Source organism: Argiope bruennichi, chromosome X2 (genome assembly GCF_947563725.1).
Source record: "Argiope bruennichi chromosome X2, qqArgBrue1.1, whole genome shotgun sequence".
Taxonomy (NCBI): domain Eukaryota; kingdom Metazoa; phylum Arthropoda; class Arachnida; order Araneae; family Araneidae; genus Argiope; species Argiope bruennichi.
The window spans coordinates 98,864,185-98,891,558 of NC_079163.1; the positions used below are offsets into that span (position 1 = coordinate 98,864,185).

Genomic DNA, 27,374 nt, shown 5'->3' on the forward strand with positions numbered 1-27,374 from the left:
TCAAACATCTAATTTATTGAACTTGAATATATTCAAAAGAAAAATCTTCATTTCAGTGCATGATTTTAATACAACAAAAGAAAAATAAATCAATAATAATAATTCTGCAACGGAAATATTTATCATATTTCACGATTCAATCAAAACACTCAATAAAAATATCACAGATTTATATCAAATGAATCGTGTATTTCACATAACATTATGAATCCAGCTTTATTCAAATGTGAACAACTTAACTTAATAAATAAAATGAAAATATATACTTTTTTTTAAAAAAAATACGGCTTTGACTATATGGTTTGAAAAGTAAAAAAAGGAAGACTCATTTATGATAGATGGGAATCAAGTGACATCATCTATATTATAAGAAAATGGTTTCGTGTTGCTAAACTATAAAGTAATATGCAGTCTGAGAGCTAGATACTTTAAAATCAAAGGGAATAATCCCATCTGTTTTGTCCTGTAAAACAAATGATGAAAGATAAGAACGATTTTTTTAATGCTCTTGTGAAGCAAACAATTTTCATAAGATAGATATACTAGCACGTTTTCTGTTTCCTTCTGAATTCTCTAAATAGGAAAATTTTAGAAAATCCGTAATTTACAAAATCAAAATAGATTTGGAATAAAAACTCCACATACAGACTAAGCTGACAGAAATACTGATTATAATATAAAAAATGAAATAGGTGAATAGAAATAGGTTAGGACCATACAAAAAAATATGTATTATTTTTATGAAGAACTGAAATTTGAAAAGCTTGAATTTAAATTAATTGAAAAAGCAAAAACGCAAACAAGCAAAAAAGTACTCGCTTATCTTTACTATGTGATCATCATAATCTTTATTACAAACCCGCTGTTCAAACCCAATAAAACTTGAAATTTTATTAAAAAATAACCCAGTAAGATGTAAACTCAATGACTATAAGAGCAAAGGCAGTTTCGACAGAAAGGGGGGAAAAAATCAATTTCTATATTCTCAAGAAGTGGAACTTGTCTTTATGCGATGCCCATAATTTTTCACTTGTTAATTTGTCATAATTTTCCGCTCCCATAACTTTGAACCGTAAAAGTTAACTTGAAAATAGTATAAATCCATGTAAAGACAAATGTCTTAATAATCTAAAATAATATTATATATGAAGAATTTTCTAATACTTAATCAGGTATTGTGAAAACCGACTTTTAAGAAATATATAAATATATATATATATATACAACAAGTAACTTATTTTTCTTAACCCTCCCCATTCTCTTTTTCTAATGCTTAACCAATACGATAAAAGAATTGCCAAAGCAAATTTTCAATAAATAGGACTCGCTTTCAGTATTAAACCAGGAAGTGGAATGGGCACACAAAAAACCAAATTAAAATCACTTCCTTTTTTTGAGAAGAAAAAGAAAATTTTCTTTCAAGTCACTATATTAACATAAAATGTCATTAACAGTTACTTAAAAACTCCGCGCGAGCGTAAATTCAGTTAATCTCCAAAAATTATAAGTTCAGCGTGTTTTCATTTTCATACAAATTACTAATTCCTACAGCACAATTTACGTAAATCTTTTCCTCGCTTATTTTACATGCTAGCACGAGAAAAGATTTGTCAGATAGCGAGGATTAGCAATAATCCGGATTATTAATACACAATACTCTAAAGCGAACACCAGGTGGAAAAAGAAAAGCATTAGAAACTACAAAGATTACGAAAGCGTAGATTGATTCCAGGGATACAATGAGTTTCTGAAATGCCCCCGACTAAGAAGCGGGTAGGCACGCAGACTTAACAAGCTGCATACCTAGGCCGATATACCTGCCTCCCCTAAGGGCAACAGTCAATCCGCACATGATTCTCGGACGACCTCTCACCTCTGCTGTCCTTGAGCTTGCGAACGAAGGTGAAGACGCTGCCCTCCCTTATATGGAGGGCCCATTTAATTCTTTCCGCGGTCCACAGACAATGGTCGCTAGACACTGTCTCCATTCAAAAGAAACAAAACAGAGAAAAGCGTCGATTTCTCGAAAACGATGTCTCACCTCAACCACACAAGGAGTGGAAACCATTGTTAAGACGCTTTTGGCAATTAGAGGACATCACGCAACAATGGAAAGAAACCAATGGATTTTTGGAGGGAAGGGGGACAGTTTTCCTTCATCTGAAAACTCATATGCTCCATTGCAACCGTCGAATTTTGAGAAGAAATTAACAAAGCATAGCTTTACAAAAGAATTACACTAAAATGACCTAAAACATTTCAGTTTCAAAGTTGGAAGTTGGGAAGAAATGGGGGGAAAATTCTAGAAAAGCTAAATTCATTCAAAATACATAATAAATCCGTTTAACCACGGAGCAATAATTAGCTTTGGATATTTCAAAATGTCAATTTTCATATATAGAAGAGCTGAAGCAGAAATTCAGTACACCGCGTAGAAAAATGTATTCAAAAACTGTCCATTGGCTTAGTAATTACAAAAATTAATATAAAGGATTTGAAAAAATACAGCTGGCGTGAATGCAGAATGATGTGTCATTTGGAATATATGAAATCAAGTTTAAGATCTTTTAACAAACCATATCAATTTTTTTAAAAAAATTAAGCCAGCTGTAATATTTATAGGAACAACAAAAGATAGTCATCAGTAATTGTCGTTTTCTACATCGGTACATCAGCAAATGAATAAATAATGACATTCAACGGTAGACAATTTTTCCGTTAAAAAATTATTAGTCTCATGGCTGAAACAATTTTCGGTATCTTATTCCTAAACGAAAGAAAGAAAATGTGTCGATGAATAATCAATTTCGCTGAGTAATCAATTTTTTTTAAGTAAATATTTCTAAAATTAAAATCGAAAAAAAAAAAAATTCTGAGAACTATAAAAAAAGGCTAGGTTGTTTCGAATAAAAAATAACTGGGTAAACTAAGTTAGCTAATTTCCAGTTTAAAATAACCAAGATTTGTAAATTTTTGTAACATAAGGTTTTGAAATAAAACTAAGCAAAAACAATAGATCGAATGGTTGCGAGTAAGGAATGCGCCGTCACATCAGACAAAAATAAATAATAAAAAAAGAAAAACCGAACAGTCGGTTTCAGAAGAGACTGACCCTGTTGAACAAAATCTTGACAACGAAGGAAACCACGTGGTATGTCTGAGTCGACAGACATACTCGGAACGATTTCATTCAACAAATGAGTTAGAGAAGAACAGCGTTTTTTATCTTCAGTGCTTTGTAAAACCATGCATGTAATTTGCATCTAATTAAGAAAAAGATAGGAAAAACAACTGCAAAAACAAGTAATTAATTTGAATTTCAGAAAGTATGCGATTAAATAAATCATCTGATGAAAATGACAAATTAAGAGTGGATTACTTGAATATCAAAACTGTAAGTCATAGAAATCGAAATTTTGATTGAGAAGTGGCAACAATAAATTTTTTAAAGCTTTACCAACGTTAATTCATAATATATACACACGGTTTAGATATTTTTTTCATATTCCCAAATTCCAAAGAGTAATTTCTAAGACAATTACATAATCTAATGACTTCGCTACGAACCTAATCTCACGCCTTTTTTTAAATGAAAAGACAAAAAGATGAAACAGTTAAATAATTAACTCTTAATTTAAACAATTTAAATGTTACTTTATTAGATTTACCATCTGCTTTGTTAGCCCATTAATTCAATTGAAGTACATCCACGGAAGAATTCTACTAATACAGAATACTCTGAAAGTGTTCAGCAGAGTGCAAACAATAAAAATATCAGAAGCAAAAATTGATAATAAATAATTTACTTAATTCTAAAATGCATTGGAAGTGTAGGGACATTTAAAAAACTTTTGGTACTTTTGAATACTTACTAATTAAATCCAAAATGAGAAAAAATAAATAAAAAACAATGCTCTCAAAAGTACAATATATATAAAAAAAGAAGTATGTTGCATTATCCCTTAAACGCTTGAAAACCTTCTGCATGCCATATTCTAATGATAATAAAATAAATAAATTTAGATAAATCTCAACATTAGATATTTCGAAAATTTCCTTTCAGGGGACAAAGGGAACGAATTTGGGGAAACAGCACTTACATAGAACATAAATAACATCAATGTGATTCGAAAATTTTGCAATGACAAGTCCTTTTCAGGACACGAATAGGATAAAATGCATGCACAGCAGCACCATATGATGTCCTATGTATGCAAGAAGATTGCGAAAAGTTAGTTCTGTTGTTATGGAGGATCAAACACACAGATGTTCAAGAAGTTTTTCAAATATGACGTCAATGAAAAAATTCTCAAAATATCTGCGTCATTTCAAACACATTTTAATGACAGAGAAATATGAAAAGAATTCATTTGTAAGGATTTTTTTTTTGTCTGACCTTTTTTGGATTACAACAGAAAGAAGACCATAATAGAAAATCACAAGAATTCATTAAACAAAAATCATCTCAAGGGCAAAAGGGTATTAAATTGAAAGCACTTTTTACCAACCTTCACAAACTGTTCCAACATATCTGAAGAAAAACGTAGTTATTTCGAAAGAATATAATTCATCTTTTATACCATTATCCTCCGAATTTGAAAGTACCAACAAATTAAAAATATACGATAAATTCGAAAAATCTTCACTTCGGTTTTAACGGCACAATTAGTATGTCTTGAGAAGATACAGAAAAGACAACTAGTAAATACTACTTGTAAAAGTAATACGGCTCCTACAGCATCAATATTAGACAAATAATGATTTATTGAATTTCTGTCTTAACTATATTTAAATTCCAGGCGTTTTTACTCACAATCCTTCTGCAGTGTCAAAAATATTTTATGACTCCAGTATCCATAAAAGGAAATATTAAAATAAAAATTAAAAAAAAGCATTAATTTATGCTAAATAAAACAAAAGTTCTAAAACAATATTTTTTGAAAATTTTTAATGAAATGCTTCAAAAAAAAAAGAAAGAAAAAAAAAAAAGATAGCCCTCTGAATTATTTTTGTTTAATCATATTGACAAAACCGACAACAAAATGAGAGAGGGGAGTTGGTCATTTCAAGACCGTAAATTGATATACGTAACTCCACTTAGAGACCTTACAATTTAAGGTCTGGTCAAACGAATCATATTTACTAAATCCCTTTAAATCGATACCAGAAATCTTGCAGACCTTTTCAACATTAACTCATCCAAGGGTATGATCAAACGCACAAATCAATATTTTGGAGAGGAAAAGAAACCCTTTGTCTTTTATTCCACAGCAACCTCAAAACCTATCAACGTTGTTATTTCCCATTAAACTATAAAGGTATTACAAACATATAACTAATTTTCTACAAAATCTTAACTATAACAAACTACTAAGAAGCCAAACAAACACCTGGCAAGGAGAATAAATGGGGAAGCGGAAGAGAACGGAAAAAGGAGAGAGAGGAAGAAGCCTTGAAGGCCAACATTTTGGGTGGGAAAAGGGGCGTTAAATTTCCCGCCCTACTATCTTTTCCAATGGAAAAACCACCCCCCCCCCCTTCCCACAAGTCAGGGAGTGGGTTATTACAAAAACATTAAGACTTTATGTCGGGACAAACATTTTAATATCAGCGGAACCGATACGCTGAAACAATAAATTTTAAGGAAAATAAAAATAGGCACACATTAAAACGCGAAATAAACACCCACACGCAAAAAAAAAAAAAAAAAAAAAAAAAAAAAAAAAAGAACCAGCGGTATTTTGTTAGGTACAAAGATGGCTTATAGTCCTATAATTAGAAATGAATATAAGGATTGTGAAGCGCAGCGCCTTAACTTATGAATTCCGAGAAACCATTTCGACGAATTCACGGAATTTCCAGGCTCAAATATCAAACAGAGGGGTATTTACTAGTAAATGAAAAATGCATCGGCATAAATGCTTTTAAATTAAGGCATCGAGGTTTAGTACCTAACAAAAGGTTTTTTTTTTTATTTAAAATTATTTATTCGACCGAAATACTACTTTTAAGTCTAAGAATACAATGGTAAATAATAATATACAACGGCGTTAACACTGTTAGATTACAAAATCACACAGTTTAAATTATAGTTATTTGAGTGCCTGAAATTCAAATTTCCAAGTAAAAAGTTAGGCTTATTCTAATTAAACAAGACAAAGGGAGCCATTACTAAAAATTAGCATTCGGAGAAGTTAGTCGGCTTTGGGTTTTCTTACCTGTATTAATCACTAGACCGTAAAGGCGTCCAAAAATATTCACATTAGATATTTTTAACACTAAATTATAGTGTTTAACTCCCATTATTTGAAATTCACAGTCTCTTGGTAGTTTTTAGATCAGTATAACAGTCGACAATAAAAATATTTACACAATATTTTTTCAGTGAGCAGAAAAGAAATCACACGGGAAAATCTGAATAGCTCAAAAATTCCTTTTTGTACTCTTACTTATAAAAAAATTCCGAACTGGATCTCAACAATAAATTAAAAAGCACACTTCACAAATCAACTTCCACAATATTTTAAATCATTTTTATACTAGATGCTTAAAATAAACTATTAAATTATTTGGAATTCAATTTCTCCCTTCGTTGCCTTTAGACAGGCATGGTGGGAATCAGTTGTCAAGACTAAAGATGATTCATTCATGCTCAGAGATATTTTTCTTTTACAGAAATGAAATGGAAATTTGAAATATTCTTCCAATTCTATTTGTACCTGAAGTTATCAATAGAATTCCGAACAAAAATGCTCTAACAAATTAAGTGCCATATATTCCTACGTTATGGTCAATTAACGTATTAAACTGCAACATAAAATACTACATGCATAATAAATTAGTTGAGTTTTGGATAGCATTTGCAAATACAAATACAGCTTGAAGTGTAAGATCGAAAAAAGATTTTTTAAAAAATCATTTTCACATTCATAAAATTAAAAAATTAAAATACTAGAACAGACGCATTATAAGATAACGTTTAGAACAGTGTCAAGTAAAAACCTGTTATTTTTCTAAATATCGTGAAAAGGTATGTGAAAATTATTTGACTTACAGATATGGAGTTAAGAATCTTCTTCGGAAATAAGAGGGATAGTGTTCTGTAAAATTAAATCACGTTGTAGTAACAAATGAACCTGAGTGAATTACAGCATTAATGGCCATTTTTAAAAATACTTATCTGTACTGAGATGCTTCAAAATTTTTATATCAGTACGGGAAAGAATTTATACAAAGTCTTCAAAATAAAAACAATACTATTTCCAAGAGACAAAGTATTCCTGAATGAAACTTTACCCAGAAGTGTTCCATCCTCGATATATGTTTATTAAATAAAATGTTGATGAAGATATATTTATGAAAGATATTTAAACCCTCACCGAGTTTGTGACGCCATATGTCAACATAGGAGTAATAATATTTTCTATGGATTTCCACTTTTAACTTGGAAAGGGTTTGATAGCAACATGATCCACAAACGAATGAATAATTTTAATTAATTTATTAATTAAGAAAATATTTGCAATAATTTGATTTTTTAAATATAAAGTGTTTGTAACTTGGTTTTGCCAATTTGTACTTTTATTTCCAAATTTTTACTAACAAATAATAATTTGAACCGGAAAAGGTTAAATGATAAAACATATTGATAGGATTGTAGATTTTTGCTCGGAGTAGCTATAATAAAACTGAATCTTTGAGATAGAAAACTTTTCTGGAATCGTACGTCTATTCTCAGATATAATTAGTTGAATAAGAATTAGTCTTGACTAACACAAATAAAAGACATCTGCGTATTAACTAAATAAAACTGCAGACTTAAATGACGCACTTGCATTAGTAATTAGGGATCTTATTAATAACCTGACCTCAAAAGATTAAAATTATTATTGAAAATAAACTACAAGCTGGATAAATATGGAAAAATTCTTGAAAAAAAAAAAAAAGACAGCTTTACGCGTATTTGGTGCAAAAATCTCTGTCATGAAAATTGAAGGAAGTGCCATAAAATTATACGCAGAAAGACTAAGTTTAAACGGCTAATAAGATTATGTATATAATGTAAGATATTTCATTTCGGCCGGTTTTTTTAATAAATGCAAGACTTTTATATGAAACAAGACAAGATGTTTTATATGAAATAATTTTAAGTTTTTGTAAATTAATATGCAGCATCAAAACAATTAATAAAATTTTAAATGATAGCTATCTGGAATATCATTAATACAAAAATTATTTCAATGGGATTAGGATAGTCTTTTAACTATGAAGGATTTATTAAAAGACTATCCCAACAGGGCATTACAAAATTAATGTGTGGAACAAGAGATAGCCCCTTGTTTTTAAATTTCCAGTATTTTTAAATTTTTATAGCTGCTGAAAGAGAAAGTATCTACAAAAAAGGTCTAACGTCAGATATTATACAACTGGGAAAAACGCTTTCTGTAACTTCTAGGCGTTTCTGTGAGCTGCTTGAATTAGACACGACCCTCTAGCACACACCAAAATAGCCTTCTCGTCTTCAGTTTCAACACTGAGACCCCACTCCGCCCTCGCTCGATCTCAGCAAACACGGAACTCCAGGCGTTCCTCGGCAAACGGGTAAAATGGAAATCCTTTCGACAGCTAAACGTTCACCAAGGCAAAAATAAAACCCACGACGACACAGCTTGTTTTCATAAGAGCATGCAGTTTCTGAAAAAGTATAACTAACTCAACTGCTTTTAAACCAAACGAATGAAATTCAACAAAGCAAGGTTTTCTGATTTGTCTAAAATAAATATAATTCCTAATAGGAATTGTGTGTTGCAAAATAAGAAGCTTATTTTTCAACATAATTACTTCAAAAGTTCTATCATTTACATAAAAACAAAAAATATCTTATATGAATAATAATATACAACGTGGCCATAAAATAACTTTCCAGTCTGGAGGCATCTGCAACTATCGGGAGGGAAAATGCCTGTTAAAAGAAAATAGTGATGCATGAGATTCTGGCGTCTTTGGATCGAAAACGCGTCAATAATTCGAATGAACTTATGGGAAATAGGTTATGCAAAATTTTACTGATATTAAAGTGATAAAAAAATGCACATACAGGATGGAACTAGCCGAAAAGGCACTTTTAATAATCAATATTAGGGTCCTCTAGCTCACATGCAACATTGTACAAATATTGCATCGGCGGCTTTTAGTACTTTCCTCCCCTTTCAAAATTCATCTCCTTTCCAATCTGTACACAAAATTAGGTTTCATTCCATTCATTAGATTTAACTCCAAATGCCACCAAACATGGAAAGTTATTTTATGACTGCAGTATACAGTCACTCAAAAAAGTACTGGGACACTTGGCATGAATAACTATATAGCTATTTATAAAACTATTTATGACATTAAAATAAAAACAAGATGAATAAAAAAATATTTTAACATTTGCTGTACAGTTTGTAAGGAAAATTTTATTGTTATTTTAAAATTAAAATTTGATCTAGTTTTTCAAATACAATTCAAAGACAAAAGGAGTCAAAAAAGTATTGGGACACTTTTGAAATGAGAAATTCAACAAATATATAGCATATCAATAGAATGAAATTTACTACTACTTTTTTTAGACTATAATTTTAAACATAAAAATTTCAGCAGGTAAGATTATTTATAGAAAAATGGTGAGAAATTAAGATATATAGAATGATGTATGAAAACTTGTAATAAGTCATTGGAAAAATGGAAAATCAGTTTACGGTTCAGGACATATCTTAAAATTTAGTAAGTTTACTGTTTTTAACATTATTCAAGGTTCAAGAAAACAAATAGTGTTGAAAACAAGCAAAGATCAGTGTGTCCAAGAGCATTTAATGAATGTGAAAAGAGGTGGATTGTGAAACAAGTAATTTAATTCGAAAACTAGTGCAGTAAAATTGACTCTGCAATGTAAAAGTATGTTCGGAAAATTTGTAAATCCTAAAACTGTTAGAAATGTTTTAAGAAAACATAAGTATCATGACAGAATACCTCAAAGAAAGCCCTACATCAGCACACCAAATCGATGCTACGCTGGCATTTGCTAAAATGTATGTAAAGCAACAAAAAGAATTTTGGAAAAATGCAATTTTTGTTGATGAAAGCTAGCATAACATTTTCGTATCGGATGGAGAAAAAAAAAAATACAGCAATGCATGTCAAAAATTTACGGCCTACTATTAAATATGGAAGTGACAATCAAATAGTGTGGGGTTGTATGGCAGGCACTGGTGTTAGGAATTTAAATTTATTGATGACACAATGAATAAATATGTCTATCTTGACATTCTCAAGCGAGATTTAAAGGAAAGTGCGATCAAGCTAGAAATCTCAAGAATTTGATATTGTACAACGATAATGCCCCGAAACATACTGCTAATAATTGCAAGTTATGGGTCCTTTACTACTGTTCTTGTTTTATTAAGAATCCCACACAAAGTCCAAACCTTAATCCCATTGGACATGTGGGATTATTTGCAGCAAAAACTATATGAACATCAAATTTCTAACAATGAGGATTTAAGAAAACATTTGGTCGAAGAATGAGTCACACTCGATTCAAAAAATTTGATAATTTTGCAAAAAATTGGTCCAATTCATGCCAAATAGAATATGAGAGGTCAAAGAAAGCAAGGATGACCCAACAAGAAATTTCAGTTTTCATTGTTTTTCTTAATTTATTGGGAAGTGTCCCAATATTTTTTTGAGCACGTTTTCTTGTTTTATTTCTTTGTTTTGGTTTCGTTTGTATATTTAAATAAAATATTATGATAAAAATCTGTGAACTTGTAGTGTGTCCCAATACTTTCTTGACATACTGTATATACATTTACATTCTTCGTAAAGAACCATTTGCCATTAATTTCTCAAAAATCTTTTTAAATCTTTCAGGAACTTATCAACAAGTACCATCGCTACTCTTTCTTTCAGTAACTATACATACATCAAGAATTCATTAAGCCATCGACTGCACTAATTAAGATCTCGATTCTTGAATCTAAATATACAGATGTCTACAAAAAAGCTAATTAATAGTCTTTTCACATACACCATATCTTATGGAATATTTTTCGAGAAGTACAAATCACTTCTATGGCCGAATTAATAAGTTTTCAAAGCTAAACAACGAATTTCATCTCCAAATTCCAGATATGAAGAATTCTACAAACTGGATAACTGAGCAGACTATCGGCTTAAAATCATGGATAGCGACTACAAACAGAAACTGCTAATTGATTCGAGACTTCAGTGTAGGTAGAAAACTGGTTTTGTATTCATTTTATCGCCCACGTTTTATGTCGAAGGGTTGATGATTGGACGGCATATCCATGATATCAAAATCAAGAAAGTATGGCGAAAAGATGGAAGAAAATAATACGGTTTCGTACAGATTTTCTTATTTAAATATAAAATAAGGCTTTTTACAAAAAGGCTGGAAGGTGTTCTTCCAACTTCTTTCCAATTTCGGTCACTATTGAATTTCTTTTTAAATATCTTTGATCAATAAGGGTATCTGGTTTCCACAACAAAAAATATTTTTTTATATTTATTTTACTGTTGAAAAATAAACTTGCAGAGCATGAGAGTAAGGAATACTGCAGAATTAAGCATTGACGAATTCAAATACTTTATCCTACATGGAACATGAGAAAAATTCATCCATATTTATTTAAGTACAAAACAAACTTGAATGAACTTTTTAGACTTTGCTTAGTTTATAGAAAACATTTCAGCCACAATAAAAATAGTTCTAAATAGTAAAGCGCGATTTTGCTTTTTTTTTAATGCCTTTTTCCGTGAAATATATCCCTTTTTAAATTCTTACTTGAAATTTGATTTTCCCAATAGTATGAGAACAATTTTGAACCGCTCAATACAAAAACTACTCTATACAATTGTACAGAGCAGTTCTCGTATTTCTAGAAACCAATTCACAAATCTGGATGCACGTAAACTGACACAAAACTTCATTAATATGAAGATTCAAAGAGATGCACTCATGGTAACATGCTAAAAATTATTTCATAAGACCATGATGTTAAAGATATAAGAAAAGGCTTAGTTATATTATAATACCTAAAATATTTCCACGATTCAAAAAGCTTTTTTAGGACAAAACATTAATAATACATCGTAGATGGGAGAATGCCAGTCTACATTCGATTTAACAATAAAAAATATCATTGTTTTTTTTTAATAATTCCTAGAAAGTTTACAATGAAAAAATCCTATTTTAATGCATTATACCTTGAAAATATCCTAAATCTGCACTACATACAGATAAGCCAAAAAATCACAATAAATAATAATAAACAATAGACAATTCCGTTATTGCAATTTTTTAAAAATAAAAATACAGCCAAAATTTTGAAAAAAATTAGAAATGAAAACTGCAAAGAGTCACGGCATTCTGCAGATAGTTATATGTATTATATAAATTATATTGATCACAAGATATGCAATACACATAAGAAAAGAAAAATTAAAATGAAATGATTGCCGAAATCTCACAAACAGACACGAGTTCAAAATAAGTTACTTTTTTCATGTTATTTCATTTGGGAGGAGACCATGGATAATTGGAGAGAAACAGAAATTAAAGCAGAAAAAAAGATTTCACAATAACAAAGGTACATTTACAACATTCCTTAAAATGCATTGTCACGTACCTTTCCTTTCTTTTTTTCAGTCTCTTTAAAGCTAATCGCAACCAATTTTCATTTAACTTTCTCTTTTATTTTACTTAAATACAATTTTATCACGTAACCTAGCTTTTAACAACTGACTGATAATACAAACTCATCTGCAAAACACAGAAGGCGCCGGAGTGACATTTTTTTTTTAATGGATAATACGTTATCAGCGTGGAATAGGTTAATTACACCATATAACGACCAGGGAATGAAACCTTTTAAATACTAGTAGCTATTAACTTATCTGTTTTAGATTCCTCCCAAATATTTAAAATGTGACTTTGCACTTAAAGAGATAAATTCCGAAACTATCTTCACGTTTTCTGTAGTGAACAAATTACATAAGTTCAAAGAACTTGCTACATTATGACACGGAAATGGAAATCGTTTAATTTCTTATCGAAGTCGCATTGAGATAGTAATAGGAAAAACGATGTCTTAGTTTAAAGTCATTCGAATTCTTGGCATTCAAATTAATACTTAAAACTTAGCTGAATATCATAATTTTAATACAAAATAAAAGTAAGAAAAAATTGTATTATAAAAAAAAGATCAATGAAAGGGAAACAATTGGGGGAAAAAATGAGCTAACTGCTATAAGTTCACTATGGAGCAATTAAATTCTGTCTCCCTATAATAAGATTTGTCAATCAATATGAATAACTTTAAAGCGTTGAAATAATTTTTTGAGTATATTTCATTTTTATATTTCAGAGTAGCCCTTTTTCACTTTTTCTTACAGCTATACGACAATACTTATTTATTCCAATTTATCAAACAATAGTTATTCCCATATCATGGTTAATCTTAACAGTTATAGAAAGTAAAACACGATAAATAAATATTATTCGCAATTTATTCCACTGTCAACGCCTCATCATGTAAATAATAAGACTGACCTTTAAAAAAACAGTAATAAATATTCCCTTCAATAAAAAAAATGCGAAAGTGTCTATTAACCCATTTCTGAGACATAACTTTAGATTTTGTACAGCTACTCTTTTGAAATAGTTTCTTCTTAACCGCTTAACTGTTTAGTCCGCGTGCCATACGTGCATCGATTTATCGGATTTTGATCATTGTAAGCAAAAAATAAACTATTCATAACGATTATAATTCAATATTAAAATTACTTCGAATACATAGATAAGTCAAGTATTCAATAGATTTCCATTTGAATCAAAATAAGAAAATATTCCCAAAATAGAATGTGTCTTCTTATTAGATAGTAAAGAAAATAAAACAGTTAAGTGGTTAATAAAATCGCTTCGAACCATATTCGTTTCCAGTTTCTAAATTAATTTGTCTCCCTGGAATTTTCTCGTACATTCTCTAATAAATGCACTTGTGTATTATTAGCCTTATGCCATTGCGAACAATAGCTATGAAAGAGTCTATTAGAGAACGATCTTATGCAAGTTTTAGGAGAATGCACTAGAATACAAGTACCAGAAAACCGAATGTGAATTTTGGACGAATTTCTTCCGACCAATTAAAACCAAAATTTGACACAGAATACAATTGCAGTCGCAGAATTGTATACTAAATTTACGTTTGCATGCTTGTGAAAGTACAAACCCACAGACGATCACAACCCTTGAAGGGTTTAGTTTCAAATTTAATGCTTATCTATACTTTAGATGTTAAATTTGTGTACTAAATTTTATCCATCTAACTCTCTTGTTTTGGAATTAGAGTGATAACATATATGCGAACGATAGGACCAAATAAGACTTCCTCTGGATGGATTTTGTTAAACCATTTGAGCTGGAAAGACGTGTCACACATGTCGAAATCATTCTGTCATTAAATGTTGTATACGTCGGTAGGCAATTACTACAAAAGTAAAAATTATCTTAGCGACTCGTCGACTGAGATTGTTTGCCGGACTACAGTTCTAAACCGAAAATTAATACATTGAGAAGATATAAATCATTTTTCGACTTCTATAAATTTGTGAGCTATTGTGTGGACTGGACTAGCTGCGAGTTACAATAGACTATTCTAGCATGCACATCTGTGAATCTTGTGCAAGTGCAAGTGGTTAAAATTTGACAGAAATCTACATATATTAGAGATCATATATCATGTTTCATCCGTCCAGCTCAAGACATGTACTAAAATCAAGTTATTGTTTTTTTAAATCAAGGAGGACAGAAACGAGGAAATTTGTCAAAATCTAGCATTCGAATTTTTTGATAATTACAATAATTTCTCTTTGCCTACTTCGTATACGAGAAAGTAAAAAGCAAAATATTTGTAAAAATGTATTTAATATAAAATGACAGTAACTGTCAATTCAGATGAAAGGAGGGGGAGGGTATATGATAATTTAAGGATCGCCACACAAGACTCCAATCACTCAATAAAATTCTTAGTATAAAAGTTATTTTCATTACTACAAAATTACTATCGATTGTATTACTACAAATGTACTATCGATTAAAGTAAAAAGTTTTAAAAAATCGTTGACTCACAATGTCATTAATCCATAATAACTAGATTTGAACCAGGCTGCACTATTTCGATTCACGAACGCCTCTTAAACCTGCATGGATTTGAGAATATTAAATAGACGTTAGTGGAAACAACATTCTTCTTAGAATAACGAGTCTTGTTTTTACTGATGAGAAAACGTGCATGCGTTAAACAGATGAAAAACTGAAGTCCTGGTATGAGATGAATAGCAGCTCTGGCTCAGGGGCTCATTCATCACACAGTGACAAGTCGTGATTTCATGAAAGTGCACATAAAATGAACTTAAAAGAAAAGGGGTACACGCAAACAGTGAGAGAATAATGATGAAATCTCCATAATTTTCAGTATAGTTTTCCTTTCTTCCCATAGTTTTGATATCAAATATATATCTTGCCAGATTATATCTCACATTTGTGTTTTAAATAACAAATTAAATTAATTATAATAAGCATATAATTGAGCATTTAGATGGTGTTTTCACACGGCTGCAATTCACTTGGTTTGAAATCAAAATTTTATATTAAAAAATTTCTTTAGGTCTTTCAATTAATTTACTGTGTATTCTAGATTAATTAAAAAAATGACATGGAAATGACATTACAAAGGATATTTCAAATGACATTACAAAGGATAAGCATGGTTCGGATTAGTTCGAATGTAATTCAATGTTCCGCTGGAGCATGCAACTTTTAACAAATCACATCAGAACAGAATGAAAACTAAGGTTCAATGATTTCCATTAAAAAATCTTTTCATGTTCCCAAACTGATTATTTAAATTCATATTAATACCTTCTTTTTTTAATTTTAGCATGTCTATTTAAAAAAAAAAAAAAAAAAAGAAACTTACAGATTCTTTGCTTGAATCCGTTACACAGAGTTCTCCAAATCACAACCACAAAGGATTTAATCTCAAGTTTTATGAGAGTAGTGCATTTCCTTTTATTCCCTTCGAAAAAGCAGAAGTAAAAATAAAGCATTCATTACAGAATAACAACTATACAAACTCAAAGTCTGTTTCAAAATAGAAAACCCAAGATAGTGAAGATAATTCTTTCAAATGTTGATAATGGACACATGGTCAAATGTTTTCGAAATCGTTTTGACTATTTTCATTCCAAAATATATGTTTATTCTCATTTTAAAATAACAGTCAAATTCGTAATCGCGTAGGGTATTAAAAAGAGTTACTTCTGAAAATTTCTTTTATAATAAAGACCACCACTTTCAATACTGTACAAAAATGGATAAGGATAAGATATGCACAGAAAATAGAAAACCTTTTTAATGAAAATTTGACGAAAACATCAAATAAAAATTATGCTTTACTCAGAAGATTTCGAAAAGTTGCAACATCTTCAAAATATGTTTAATCTTATTTTTTAATTCTCAAGAGTAGCAAAAACAAAAATGTTCAGACCACATACTACTTCCGCATCATATACCAAAAAAATTTCTTGTCAGAACTGGTAAACAAAGAGAGCGCCAAAAACACGTTATACGGCTTTGTATATAAATAACAAACATGCTATTTTTGAAGTCAATTGTCCCAATTATCTGCTTTTTCCTACAGAATTCAGTTTATACTGTATGGCTCCACTAGGGATTGTTGAAAGGAAGATAATGCCCAGGGTTGTAGGTCGATGCGTTGAAACAAAAAAAAATTAAGATGAAAACAGTTCTGCTGCTTATTCTGCTAACTCTACACCATACTCGTTCAACTTCTGATTTATGAATTGTCTTATAATATTCAAATGCCCATTAAATACAAAAAAAAAATGAATTTCATGGGACTAAATTATTGAAGGTCTGTTTCATCAGATCTGACTACATCGCATACTCAAGAACTAAATGATTCGCAAAATTTAACACGAATAAAAATGTGTGAAGTAGTCGCAAATTAAAATATATGATGCTGAAAATCAATCACCCTTTATGCAATACTAAAAATTATTTTCCCTTTTATTTGTAATCACATGTGTTATAATTATATGCCTGAGCTATTCTTTAAGTTAGATATTCCAAAACAAGTTATAAAATCAAAATATCGTTTTAAGCTTTCTTGAAATAATATTTGAAATTAAACATCGATCAGTTAATTTAAGCTGGCTTTTAAATTTGAAATTCTAAATCAGAACGAAAGGTCTGGCAAATTGTTGTATGGTAATCAAAGTGCACGGTTGCATACTATATTAATCAAAAAGATATCTTCAAATGAGGATTCAAAGTTCAGTTTGGTTTTCTAAAATGTGCAAATGCAAACGAATAAAAAAAAATAAGCTCCATTGTTAATTCAAAACGTACTTAATTTTCCAGCGTAAATAAAAATTTCGACTGAGTGCAGAATAAAAATTTTCTTTTTGAAAATTAAAATAAAATTAAAGAAGAATATTTTTATAAAGCACTATCAATCTAGAAACAAGTATCATGAGAATCATGTAAGTTTTTGCGATTTTGATAAGATACGATAAACAAGTTCAGCAAACCAAACTTTGCTGTCACGAAACCCTTAATTCAGCTGGTTTCTAAATTAGATGAACAAAAACAACAAAACAGAAGTTCTATATTCATATCAAGACGTACTGAGTTTCCTAGCCTTAATAAAAAATCTGAGGGGGAAAAAAACTTTTTGAAAAAAGATCCAGTTAGTTAAAATCACTATCGAACCGGAATCGAAACTAAGAGCCCCCAATAAATTTTTCACGGTTTTGATGTGATTTGACAACCAACTTTGACTTGTCAGCAGTCTCTTTGTCGGAATAAGACCTCGATTCCGAGTGGCCTCTCGTAATACACGTAAATTGGAGAATAAGATCGACTGCTTGAATTTGGAGGGAGAGGTTCACCCCAGGCAGAAAAGGTTATTCACACTGCCCGAATTCCAACCAGCAGCAGCCACCTTGTCCGGCCTCTAACCCTGGATCCACCAGAGGAGTTGACCTCTCCAAGCGATAAAAATCGAACGACTTGCTCACCCAAAAAGAAAACATCTAATAGAATCGTATTTAGCAGTGTCCTTGAAGGAGATCAGAAATTATAAACAATCAAGAATGCCGAAATGAAAAAGAACTAAAAAATTATTCGCATATTCGGGCATCTAATTGTCATAGATATCACAGATTAACCAATCCATGATATGCTATGCATATTGTTTGAACCGGTCTTTGTGGCCTTAAGATTTAATTAGAAGATATTCTACCAATTAAAAATGCCAGAAGTAAAAATTAAATGAAATGAAATAAACAGATATTTCTAAAGAAAAACAAATACTGATACGGATATCAAGGGGAAAAATTTAGATTACCATAATAATTTAAGTTACAAACAAATAAATCCCTGTTGCATTGCATTGAATTAACATTAAAAAAAAACGTTAAAAAAAGCAACGTTTTTGAAACTGAGCACATTTGCGATCATCTTATAAATGAGATAAGTAAATTACTAAAGAAAAATATATCATAAATACAAAGCAATTTAAAAAAAAAAGGGGATTTTCTTGCATAAGCAACGGAGTTGTTTTTTTAATGTTCTTTGCTACAAGCAAATCTCTCACCTGTAAAATATCACACAGCATTACATTCTTTTTATTAGAAATTTCTGCTGCATAAACCAATTAGAGAGAGGTGGGGAGATTAACAATTAAAATTTCAGCAAGGGTAGACTTAGAGGTACTTAAGAAAATTATATATACATTTGAAAGATTTATAAAAATTAAGTTCTTATAAATGAGATACATCTAAAAATAATTTATATAAAGCGCATAACGCACTAACAGGAAAAAATGTGCGACTGATAACATGGCAATCTCAAACAATTTGACAGATACATTTCTAAGATCTATAGGTACATGAGAACCATACATTGTAAAAAAATTCAATATAGAGAGATTCGGAAAGAATAATATCAAAATGGAAACAAGGGATGGGGGACAACATATAATTGATGATCAAATATCTAAAGCCGCCACCGCTTCAACAGAACTTAAAATATATTATCGAAAAGGCCAATTTGATAACACAATAAAAACATGGGTGCATGTTATGATGAATGAACTCTGGAATTCTGACAGCGACACAACTAAAATCTAAACTATTTTAAGGATGAATGAAAATTTTTTTTTATAAAAACAAACTTTTTAAAAATTCATATGAAACAAATCACGATATTAATTTTGTGCTACACAAAACGGCAGATGGTGGAGAAGTAGACCAATCCTCAATAAAATACCAGGACATTTCATCTCATAACCAAAAAAGTCGGAAGAGAGTAGGAAATAATAAATATGAATGCCTCTAAATTTAGATATGAAAATAGAATCTAAATGAATAGCAGCAATTAATCTAATGGCTTAAGGGAATAAAGGAAAGGAATTTCTGAGAACGCCTCATTTTTGTTCAATGGAATATCTACACAAAAATAATTAATCACGAGATCATATTAATATCAGAAAATAAATGAAAATACGTTTGTTTGCAAAACTGCTGAGAATGAGTTGAAAGCATTTTCTAAACTTCTATTTTTAAAAGACATTTAATTAAGAAATAATAAAAATAAATAAAATTTTAAATAAATACTTAATAGTATGATTGAATAACAGACAATTATTTACTAAAATGATTGGCTTAATATAAGCTGCATAAACAGACAGAAAACTCCACAAAATGTGTTTAGATTATTAGAATAAGCAAACTAATTAGATTTACAGGAGGTTACATCAATAAGCTGCCAAGAAAATGCTATAAAGATTTCAATATGCACATGTCAATTACGAGTAAATACGAAAGATAATTTTTCAAATTTGTAGCAAAATTTCAAAAAAAAAAAAAAAAAAAAAAAAAACTAGCACTATTTTATTTTGATGAAATAATAATTTTAAATCCATTATTAACAATACTTTACATATAATCAATAAAAATATTATATGTAAGTATATACTGAAATTCCCTACATCCCTGAAAAACATCATTTTTATAAATAAAAATACCCCTTTTAAATTCTCGAGCTTACAATGCAGAAACCAAAAAAGTGTGAAACTGCCCAGATGTCGACCAATTGCATGGTGTTTTGAAATTCTCCAAATCGTACAAAAGCTTAAAAATACTCTTTGAATATAAACAGAAACCTGGAAAGTGAAAAACAGCGAGAAGCCTACCGAATGCATGGCACAGAACATCACTCCACGGAGATAGTCGCTCACAAAATCACAACACAATGGAGTAAAATGCAGTCTGATCGATGCTTTTAGATAGTACATGAACACGTATTTTGAAGCAGCATTTTTGGGAAATTAAAGAGTATCACCAGTTTCGAATAGTCAGTCATCACCAACAAAATAACAATTGCAGCAGCTTACGTAAAATTTTAATATAAAAATGGTAAAAACGGTGTATTGTATTTTAACAATCTGGTAGCAATTATATGCTCGATTTGTTACTATTGGATCAGGCTGTTTTATATGCAAGAACTTCAGACAATGTTACTTAGCAAAATGATTAAGAATATTATTTGGCCGTTGATTCTTAAAATAAGAGAGCAGAAAATATATTTAAGTGTAAACATTTCCTGAGCAATAAAATATCAATTTTCCAGAACTTTGATGTACTGCCGCAAGAGACATTTTAACATTTTTACAAACATTTATGAGCTTTAATTATTTGCTCATCTAAGATAATCGTTAATGACAACAAAATGCTGCGTAGCTAATATTTGGCGTCAGAAAAACCTAAATGATCAAAATAATAATAATAATAATAATAACTCCTCGGAATTCATATTGCAACTAATTAACTATCTAAAAACGAACGTAAAACAAAAGAGACATATGTAGTGTTATTATTAAGAATATTTCGAATCGTTAGGATTGTTGTTGAGAACGATAATTTATTGTAATTTTTACGATAATAATAAACACGTACAAGATATAGGCATACCCCCTATGATAATATAATTTGCATAATTAGTCTGGAAGCCAGTTTTCAATTTCATTTATGCGTTTTACAATTGACTGATTACTTTTATTAGACTTAAAGACATTTTTAACAATTATGTTTTGTTCCTATATAAAATTAGTAATACATGTAAAATATTTATCTTCAACCATCCTTCGGGGCTCAATACATTAAAAATATCACAATTAGGTACTAGAAAATTCTTTTACTTACATAACTCCTTAACCATTTAGTTTCTATAATTATTTAAATGATGGCACTTTCCGTTTCTGGAATTGCTGCCTTATTGGTTCAATTAAGAATCCATAAGAAACGACATATTTATGGACTATATATAATCTCCGGGTCGAATGATAACATCTTTGAATGATTTAATTACTTATGCTTGAGAAGCGATAAAGCAATGCCCATATGGTGCAAGAGAACGACTATTAAGGGGTTAAAATGCTTGAAATTGCATTAATATTGAAAGGATCTAAAATCCATGCCAATGCTAATTTTATTTAAATAGAAATATTTGGAAGTAACTTCATACAATTCAATTCGATTTCGCAAAAATTTCTTAGAAAACTGAATCATGCTTGGATATACTTTGGGGCACTAAAATGTATCGATGACCCCCCCCCCCAAACACACACACACTGCGTATAAATGTAAGTTTAGTGTTTGTATAGATCCTTGAAAATTTTGACTATTATTAAAATACAAAATTCTGCTTATTATAATTTTGAAATTATTTTTAAAGCGATGAAAGGGATTAAAATCTGCGGTGATTTTTAAATCATTCCACTCCGAAACTTTTATGTGCGAAGCGGTAAAGAAGTGAATGCAAACATAAAAAGAAAATGTTTTGCTGTTTACTCTGTCGAATGGAGAATTCCCGAAAAAAGTGTTCATTGATTCTTTTTAAAAAGCTCTCGATACTTATCAATATTGAAGATAAAACTCAGATATTGAAAGTTGCAATAATTAGATAACGGAAGGCGATGACAAAAAAAATATTATATATTAGAAAAATAAATAAGTTTCTAAAATTTTTCCGCTAGTATCCTACGTGCTTCAAAAGAAACTTATTATTACAGGTTTCAGAACGACAATCTAAAGTTATAAGATAAATCACACATACACGTTGAATTTCATGATATAAAGTTACATACATCGATGAAAAAAATAAGGATAGCATTTCAACTGATATTATAAAATGGTAAATATAAAAAAAGAATCAATCAGATTTGAGATTTCATGGTTGAAAAGCTCAATTCGTACTTAATTTAAAACTCATTTTAGCTTACATCTAAACATTAGAAAAAGGAGCATGCATATAAAGTTGAGAACAACTAGTAAAATTGCTGAGTCGGACAAAGCTAGTCTGGTGACTATATAAATAACCCTGATATCATTTTGGTTATAGTAAGAGGGAAAAAAAATATTAGCTGCTGGTGTCTCTTCGACCCGTCACTTAATCAAAAACAAAAGCAGACAAAGATATATTACTTTTACCAGTTTGGCAGTTATTAAAAATAAAACTTACGAATTTGACAGCATGGTGCTGTTAAAGGGATACTTGATGTAAGCATGCTAATTTAGTTCTCTTCCCATGCACAGTCATATTTTTAAGACAGCTAACTAAATACGAACACGCACTTCACTAAATTATGCAACGCTGAAGAATTCGCAAGTCTGTTTGTTTATATCCATTGCATCACTGGCGAAACGCGCTTTGTTCAATTTTTTTTAAGAAATTCACTTATCCTCTGATTTATTCCCGATTTGAATAATCAAATTTTCCTAAGATATTCTAAATAAGAGAGAAGATCATATACTGTTTTTCTGATTCAAAGTTTCATATTTGCACATCTATCATATTATATAACATTTCCTTCATGGTTCCTTGCGATTTAGGAAATTCGGAATTAAATGGATTTATTAAATTTGGTAACGGAAGAAATCGCTTGTTTCATAAGACTATCAGAATCATAAATTTGCTTTAAATATCATTTCTGGAATTTCTATACAATTCCTGTTCCACGAATTGAAGAATGTGCTTCATCTGAAAAAATAAATTTCACAAGCATAGTCAAATAAATCATTATTATATTTTATTAAAATCCGTCAACTAAACATAAAGATTAATATTTTTGAAGTGAAACAGAAAAACATATGAAAAGACAGTGCTCCACAAACTTTGGTAAAATATTAAAATGAAATGATTCAATTCAGTTTTTTAAAAATATTTAATTTGTCACCAACATCCCTTTAATACCCTTTTGCGCTCCTAAGAGTTTTATATAATTATAAAAAGCTGAATGTTCTTCCAGTTTCTTCTGCTTTTACATATATTTTATGAAGAAAAAGCGAAAAAGAAAAAAAACTAAATTAGGCTTAAAATTTGGAACTTCAAAGCAAAATTTTTTCAAAATAATTTCAATCTTGGTCCTCAATTCGGTCGTTAGCCCTCCCCCTCCCGATAAAAAACACCTCTTGTGCAAAAGAAAAAGAATTGTTAAACTTTCTTTCCGAGAGGGAGCGCTTCATGCGTCCTCGGGACAGGAATTAAGAACCCTCCTTTCCACGGCGGAGGGAACACTTTTCAAAAAATAGGACAAGTCAGTCAGGCAGCTAGATTTAGCGCCTCATCGCTTTCTTGGCGCCAATTGTAACTGGAGGGGAAAGGAGGGGGGAAAGGTCCCAATGTCCCGGCACTTATGGTGGAGACGGAACGACCACTCAAAAAAGAAAAGGTGAAAAAGAATCGGGTCTAAACAATAGCGGTGCCGGGAGACTAAGGTCTGCGATTCACACCCTGCAAGTGACCGTTGACTTGCCACAAAAATGTGAACAATTCCGTTCCTTTTATTTGAGGAAAGATCAGGAATCTTATCTTTATTTTATTCTGCTGATTATTCTATTTAGGGCCCTCGATGCCGGTAGAAAGGAAGATTCTTTGAGAAATTTCTACAATATAACAGCACTTTAGAAGCTCTTATAGAAAATAACTCGGTATATTTATTCAGTATTTTTTTTATAAAAGACCATTGGTAAAACAAAGCACTACAACTTGAATTTGTAATGTTCCATACATTATGCAGATCCTTGCTAAATATATATATATTATTTAAAATATATAAAAAAAAGGCAAATTCATAAAAATAAAATTATTTGTTAAGAATTTCTTCATATACATCTTCTCCATTAATTTACAAACACACACACACACTTTTTTTTTTTTTCGAAATATAATGTACGTAAAGATTTTCGGATCAAATTCGAAATTCCTCTTTAGACTGAAGTGACAAAAATCCGGCTAAAAATTATTAAACAAGAATCGGAATTCTTACACAATCTGCACTGTATTTTAAAACATCGCTATCATTAAATCCGTGGTATATATATATATATAAAAAAAAACATTTCATTTCTTCATAAATAAAATGTAACTGCTACAACTATTTTCTCGTAAATATTTGCAATCGCAAAGAATACGATCCTGCACTTGTAACAAGGAATTCTCCCGAACGGTTGACAGAAAGCTTTCTAAATTCTAATTAACCACCTCTCTCTCTCTCATTTCTTCCTTATCTTTTAACTGTTTGCAAAGGAAATTATGTCTAGTTGAAAAGGGGGATGGAGATTTCTTCGCCACGCTGCTGATTGTCGAATGTCATCTTTACCAATAACTTCTTTTGAAGTAATTGGAGAAGCCAAAGTAAATAAACAAAACCACGTGACTCCATGCATTAATTTTGATTCTTTCACTCTTTGTAGTACGAACTTAAAACTAAAGATAATGGTAGTCAAGATAGTTCCATCGAATACAACTTTATAGATGCACTACATTCATACGAAAACTGCATTTATTCGTGAAAAGATATTAAATAGTTTTAACGCGATGCAATCCAAGTTCTCCATTCAGCAGGAAAATTTATTTATATTAAATGACATTAAGCTGTATATTATCTTTTTTAAATACAAAAAAAATGATAATGCAATCAACTAATTAAGAATTGCAAGCACATTTTCACATAAATTTGGGATGTGAAAGGAAAATGATTGATGTAACAAAGTAAAAATTAAAAGCAAGGGTTCAGTGTCTTTTTTTCAACATTGGAAAATCAAGTTCGAAATTGCCCTCTAGATTGGAGTAACAAAAATCAGGCCAAAAATTATTAAAACAAGAATAAAAATTCTTGAAAAATTTGCACTGTATTTTAAGACATCGCTAACATTAAAATCTGTCGTATTCTGGCTTGGAGGATATAAAAATCTTACATTTTTTCATACATAAAATGTAATTGCTACATTATTCTCTTCAAACAATTAAATTCATAAAATGCATGAAAATTATTAACATCCTTTATCGATATACATTAAAATCTATTATAGACAGATTCTATTGTTCATCATTCCAAATCATTAGCATTGGGGTTTTTTTCCCCCTCTCTTTTTGTATATAAAATTACAGATTATAAACACACAATTATAATCAATTACCTTGAACATTTTTGTAAAAGCTCATTCAAAAACGAAATTATATTATTGTACAATATTTTTACGATGCTGTTTAATTATCTCAATACTATACAAAATCGCGTGAATATCGCGGCAATATTGCACAGCATCTTGTTCTATTCGAATGTCGATTTCAGTTATCAAATTTAATGTTTTTCTAATGATCTATTTTTAAAGCCTAGTTTAATCACTTGAAAAACAAATGAATCATTATCAGAAAAAAAAATTTTTAGAATCATTATCAGCTTCCAAAGATGGGGATATTTTGAAACCGCAAATACGCGGCGGAATGGAACAGCTTTCCAGAAAGAACTTTCATTAAGAAGATTATGACATCATTTCACAGAATAATTTAAACTAAATATACGTTCACGTGTTATGAATTCTACTGAAAATGGTTTTCAAGAATTCATAATTAGTTAAGCAATTTTTAATTTAAAAAGTCAATTAAAGAAAGAAAAGCTAAAATCTACTATTCTAAGATGTTAAATTTAAACGCAGTGTACCAAAATAAGTTCCCGTGTTTACATAAAATCTAATCTCCCAATATGAAAGAAAATGCGATATTAAAATGAAATTACAACTTAAAAAAGCATCAACTGTTAGGCTAACTACACACGAGGGCAACTAAGGATAACAGATATTAATAAACACTGATATTATTAAACTCGTCAACATATCAAATTTACTTATTAACGTCTACGGAATAAAAGCTTTGGATTATAGTACTAAACACTAAAATACACATAGAAGGATAATATTAATATCAAATCAATGAATTCAGTTGTTCTTGCTTTCTAGACATGCTATTTTAACATGCACAGTATTTAAAATAAACTGATAATGAAAAAGAAATGCAAAAACAAGTCACATTCTCTCCAATTTCAATCATGATTTGTATCTTCTTTACTGCCTTTAAAAAAACAGCACATATTAGAATAAACTAACTAAAAATACTATGATATTTATGCAGAACTCTGTAGTTATCAGTAGGCAACTTTAGAAGTCGGTCAGTTAAAGAGGATAATTAAATCGCCAAACATTGATGAGGGGACGGGGGAATCCTTGAATTGAAAGACAGGAATAATTGAGAACTAAGGGGGGTGGGGCAGCAATGTGAAAGAAAGTATATAAGAAAAATTACAGAAATATGATTCAAGAATGTACTTAATTTTGGGCTGGATAAATGGTAAAAAATCGGAAGATTAAATAAATTCAGATTCTTTTGCTAATGATACAATCAAACTCGTCATAATTAACTCGTATAATTTGCATCTACAAACTCTTGAATTTTGATAAAACTTTCTGTGAATCGTTGTCATGCTTTCTAATGCACTCTAGAAATGTTAAAATGAAATTAAATTCAAAATATTTTTTTTTAATTTTAATGTACACGAAGAAATGTCAAGCGTCAACCTAAACCATGCACACACACACAACCCACTCTCACCAAATATTCTTTCGACAGAATGGCTCGGTGGTAAAGGATATCTGATGTTGTCAAAGGCAAAAGAGAATTGGACATGGCATCTTTTCGCAAAAACTGAGAAAGAAAAAGACCGGTCGAACGGGGCTGTAATTGTAACTAAAAACAGAGGCTAAAATAACTTGGTACGTGTAGATAATTTTTCTTAAGCTCACGCTCCTGCGGCGCCAAGTTAGAAATAGCTCCTCAACGGTCCGTTTCAAAATAGTAACTTTCCTTGCTCAATCAAACCAATCCTGTG

General features: G+C 30.2%; 1 protein-coding gene across 3 annotated transcripts in view; it reads right to left on the minus strand.

The window, feature by feature from the left end:
* The window catches only part of LOC129960941 (protein BCL9 homolog), a 117,275-nt gene that overhangs the window by 36,982 nt on the left and 52,919 nt on the right, over positions 1–27,374 (minus strand). The gene's annotated exons all lie outside the window — the stretch shown is intronic.